A 6,000-nucleotide genomic window follows, 5' to 3' on the forward strand; every position below is an offset into this window, starting at 1 on the left:
GAATCGGGAAAAGTTAGAATTTGATGTTTTTTCATGCTTTATTTTCAATGAAAATCAAACAATCATGCTTGTACAGTAAAGCTAAAATACAATAGTGGACAGAAATGCAAAAAAAGAAAAATTAAAAATTTGCAGTTACTACATTTTACCTTCCCATGGGAGTGGTACAATAACAGTTTATTATTTTTAATGAGGTAGCTGTTGAAGTATGATCAAATAAGAATCTCATATTGTGTAACTATTGTGAGATGGTGCCTTTCTTTCCTCCATCTCTTTTATGTGTAGTGTTTCAATGCAATAGTAGCTTCAAAATCGTAAATGCAGATCCAAAATGTTGTCCTCTCGTCCATGTTTACATTCGAACCTCCATATATCAAAGTAGCAAATCCCTAGAAAAAAATTTGATGTATAGAAATTTTGATATTTAGAAGCAATAATATTTTACCATTAATTACTCCTAAAACATCAAAAATTAAAGCTAATTTTTGTGTATGGAACTCAATTTCTAATTTTTTGGAAATCAGATTAAATGAAAGTTACTAATTAAGAAATGAATTAATGTGAAACATTAACTGACCACTACATAGTTTCCAATCAACTTACTGCATTGCAGTTTTTGAGTGAAAGTTTTCTGTAAGTTTCAATGCCATCATTATTGCTTTCCGATTTTTTGTAATGGTAGACACTCTGCTTGCGGGAATACTAAATTTGTCCAAAATGACATTTTGCGCCTTCAGATTTCTTCATTTGATACACCCCTCAACATCAGCTTTCTTGTGAGTTTTGTAGCAACCTTTATTGAACTTCATTTTTCATGAAGCAAAGAGTCTAAAGTTAGAAAAAGAATCTCTGAATGTCTCGATTTTTTTTTTTTTTTTCAATATATCCAAACAATTTTTCTATGTAACAAACATAGAATTTTACTGGCTGTTCCGTACATAGAAAATCTCAATAAATATGGAAGTTCAATACATGGAGGTTCTGCTGTGTCTACTTTTCTTGATAGATACAAGTTCACAAAAAAATGTTCCTTTGTAAATTTCTGAAAGAACAATGCATTTAAAGACATTAAATAATACTGTCATGTTTATACAGAGTTCCTACAAAATATTTATTTTTTCAATGTAAAATAGAGACATATATAAATCTATATTAGAGGCATAAAATCTGAAGATGATCCAAGTATTATGGAGCTGAGAACAAATTCCAATGTTTCCTTTGATTTCTACTAGAATTGACAAATTGAGGATAAACTTTTGTAAGGTTTGGGAGAAAAAAAAACGCTTCTTTCATGTGCAATATAAAATAAAGTACATATCAAACCATTAGAAGGAAGAGTTTTTAAAATTTATAAGTGATGAAAAAAAAATTAAAGTAAATTTTAAAAACTGGAATTTTTTTCTAGGATGTTTTATTGATTATTTATTTTAAAATGGAAAGTGTTTATAAAATAAATGCTCTTAAGAATTAGTAGACCATTTTCAAAGTTTTTTTTTTTTTTTTTGCAATTGTTTTAAGTTCATCATTATTTCATTTTGTAATTTGTTCGTTTTGAAATCACTTTTTTTTTAAAAATTATTTAGTATCTTAATGGGAAAAAATTATCATCAACTGCAATATAGCAAAACATATGCATCAGAATTTTAACTTCATTATTATTTCAATACTTTTGAATGCTTTGGTTATTATTTTTAAATGCTTGAAGCAGTTCATTTATTATTCTGATTCGTAATTTTTCCCTATAAGTTAAACATAGAAAAGAAAATTATATTCAAAATTATATCTTTAGAAATATTATTCAAGTTCCTCAATAACTTGTTTGTTGCCAACAGTGAAATGTAGGTGTATGACTTATCTACAGTAGAAATAAATTCATTGAAGCTTTCAATAACTAAGCATGACTATGTGTGGGGTGCTTTGACTTGGGAGCAAAATAATATGAAATATTTTCCTACGAGCAGTTAGACAAGTAATGCAGTATAACAGGACAATATGTGTCCTATTAACGAAGAGAGAAGTTGGATATGTACTACCTTAGTACTCTTTCCAATTATGCTGATCAACAACGAATGCAACCTTTAGAAATAGTACAAAGTCAATGGGAGTTTAAAGAAAAAAAAAAAGAATATAAGTGTATAAATACTACTGTAAAACGAATTTCAAGTTTTAATTTTAAGCTTAAATATGGCTTTCATTGATAATTATACTGATATACTAATTACGTATAATATTTAATTTAGCACTCCTACATGAAACCCTCCATTTTTTGCTAGGTTGCATTTGATTTGCGTACACACTCCATCTTTACATGTAAAATATTACACAATTATTAAAATTTGATTTATTTATAAAATTGCATTGTCTCATTGATGTTTCATATCTACCTCTTTAGGTGCATTTAAGAAGCTGTTAGAAAATCATTTTTTGCGTACGTTTAAATATTTAAGTGTGCATAATCAAAAATAATTGAACCTTAACAGTTATATAAAAAGACTGCAAGTGATACACATAGTAACAAAATGTAATTGCTGTTAATAATATAAATGATTCTGCTTACAAAAAAATGTTACAAGGCGAATTGTGTTATTAATGTTCCTATTTTAGCATTGACTTCTTCTTTGCCGTGCTTGACTGTTGAAATAATATTTTTCTAAAATTACAATACATGCTTTGCTTGAATTAGTGTACGAGTACAGAACTGCACACATCTTCATTTTTATTTGCGCAATTTATCAGAAATATTTAAGATTTTCTGTTTTGTATTAATTACAGTTATACTACGGCTTGTGTCTTGTTTTCAAGATGGGAAATTTCTTAATTACGAAACATATTGATGTTTTTTGTAGAGTATGTTTTAACATATTTTATCCATGCCATATTATATTCTACTCAAACCAAGCATTTATTTAAGTACAGTTGATTTACCAGAAGATTTTTACAATTCAGTTTTAGATGAAACTAAAAGAATAAGCTAAAAGAAGTAGAAAAATTTTTTTTCAAGCTCTCAAGATTTTATCCAAAGCAACTTTGAATGTGCTTCAAGATAAAATCTTGATTTTTCATGGTAAATTTTTGAGAATTATATGTATTTTTTTTTACTTACACTTTTTTTATAGTAAAACAATTGAAGTAAAATTTGTTGTTTTGCTACCAAAATTTTTAATGTCTTTAATGTATGTGTTTTCTCAGATAAAACTTTTAAGTCAAATTAGAAATTTTTGTGCCGATAATTGAACTATAACTTCTATTTATGATAAGTAATGCTATGCTTGAATTAGTGTACGAGTACAGAACTGCACACATCTTCATTTTATTTGCGCAATTTATCAGAAATATTTAGATTTTCTGTTTTGTATTAAAGTTATATTACTAGTATATCAGAAATATCAGCCCTAGTTTAGAATGATACACTGTGCTCAAAGACAATCTTGATGTCCCAAAAAATTGATGAAAATAATATGTTAACTGAATAATGTTTGTCAATGTTGAAAATGCTGTAGGCCCATAACTAATAGTACCATCTTTAGAAAACTAGTTTTTATTGATTCCCCTAAAAAAAAAAAAAAAAAAGATGCAAGACGCTTTTATTAATTTCAAAGAAACAAAACTTTCTACGTTTCACTGCTGGGTCATTCCATGTCAGTTCAACCACACCCCAACACCCACCATCTCAGATTCTAATGAAACTTTGTATACTTCTACTTTTCATAGTCCTAAGTAACCTCCTAAAGTATTTCTTCTCTATTAAAAATAGTTTTTATTTTTTGGCCCTTCAAAGTTTTGCGATTTTGCGTTAGTTGTCATTTACAGTTTCTCTGAGAATGAACAGCAGCTGTTTGCAAAAAAAATTATTTCTCAATAACTAAAGATAAAAAAATCTGGAAAATTTTTATATTAAATATTAAGAATTCAAGTATTTCAGAAAAAAAATGTGTCAAAAATCTAAATTTATGTTCAGTAATTAAAAAAAAATTAACAAACTGAAAATTTTTAAAATTTTTCAATAAAAAAATGATAGTAAAAATTTTAAAATTTTGGCATGAGGGTCTAAATTAAAATAATTTATATATTTTTTTTAATGATCATTAACATGTGTGCTAATATATAAAATGAAAATCTTTAGGGGACTTTGAGGGATTCTGCCCCCCCCCCCGCCCCTTATTTTGATTAATGAAAAAAAGTTGATCACAATATTACAAGCTAAGTTAATAATTGCATTAAAGAAAATTTAAATATTGAAATACATTGGTGTTTGAACTTAAACGTAAACATTTAAATACTCAAGATTTTTTTGAATTGTAAATAATTAATTAAATTAATTAATAATAAACAATAAAAATAAGATATCGCAAAATTCGAAATTTTCCTACAACAATTTATGCATTCTAAAAATTATTGTTAAACTTAGGGCAACATAGAAATTAAAACTTTTTATTTAATTCTAATTTATAATTAGGCAGTTTATACAAAGTATTAAAAATCCTATAAATACCAGCTCAGAGCTTTTAACTTGACTCATTAATCGAATGCAATATCAAACTGAAACTTGGATTTGGTTTAACATAGCAATTTATTGGGTATGAGTTTAAAATGGTTACCGTTGCCCAAAATGTTTATAATTAAGGCTTTGCAACAATCTCATTCAAGGGCGCCCATATAGGGGGGCAAGGGGGGGGGGGGCTCGAGCCCCCCTTTTTCAAATTAGAACTTCCTTGCTTTTAGTACTTTTTTCTTTGCACAAATGTAAAAATATTTCTTCTCCAAACCTTTTAATGAATAAGTTATTAAAAATGTCTAATTTTAATGACTCTAATCTGTCCTGAAATTGTTTTCTACGGGGAAAATATCCAGCTAAACTACGGGGAAAATATTTGAGCCCCCCCCCCCCCCCTTGCGACTTTGCTATATGCGTCCATGATCTCATTTGACCCTAAAAGTGTGTTTTGTTATCTTGAGTGTTTCTATGATCATAAATGGATCCTAATAACCTGGCATTTGTACAAATGACAGGTATTTTTATTTTACATTTCACTAGTAATTTTTTTAGATGTTTTGTTTTCTTTTTAATATATTTGCCTGTTACCTCCCTAACTTTGGTTGCTTTACTAGCCCCCAAAAAGGAACAGCTGGTATTAGATGACAGCTGATCAGCAAGCTGTATGGTTTACGTTTATAGTTAGTTGTTTATATTATGACTGTGAGATTGGTAACTACTTTTTATTTAAAATACACTTTCTTTTTCTTGATCCCTCTTTTAACTGCTGCATTAGTTTTATCAAGGGCAGTATGTTCTTTTAAACCACTTTTTATTTTCTACAAATGATTTATAAACATTATGTATAATTCCAGTTTAAATACAGTGAAACTTCAGTAACTGGACACACTGATAATCCAGGTAACTCGACATTTATTATTCTTAGGGTCTGCCCAATGCCAGGGGGCGTAGCTAGGGGGGGGGGGTTTGGGGACAACCCCCCCCCCCCGAAAAGTTAGTCTCAAAAAAAAAGAGAAAAAGAAGAGAGAAGAGAAAGAAAAAAAAAAGAAGAAAAGGAAAAAATTCCATATATATGTATATATATATATATATACATATATATATATATATATATATATATATATATATATATATATATATATATATATAAAGTAACCCCCCCCCCGAAAGTCGGGTCTAGCTACGCCACTGCCCAATGCTAACTTCAATGGTTGAAAAGCTTTCTAGCTTGACACACATTTTGCTAGAACTCCTATAAGTCAACATCTAATTGTTATTCTAGTTCAATTCATTCTTTCATATTGACCTTTTCTCAAAATTTTAGAAAAGTTCTTTCTGAGAATTCTATCTTTTATCCAGGGGAGTCAGCAACCACTCTGTGCTGTTAGTGCAATTCTGATAGGGTAGGATAAAATGTACTCCATGGGAGGCGTGTAGAGAAAGAAGGCACCATTACTTGTTTTCTAAATAAGTGTGAGCAGGACTTGTTTTTTTAGCAGACCTGA

Source organism: Uloborus diversus, chromosome 4 (assembly GCF_026930045.1).
Source record: "Uloborus diversus isolate 005 chromosome 4, Udiv.v.3.1, whole genome shotgun sequence".
In the NCBI taxonomy this organism is placed as follows: Eukaryota; Metazoa; Arthropoda; class Arachnida; order Araneae; family Uloboridae; genus Uloborus; species Uloborus diversus.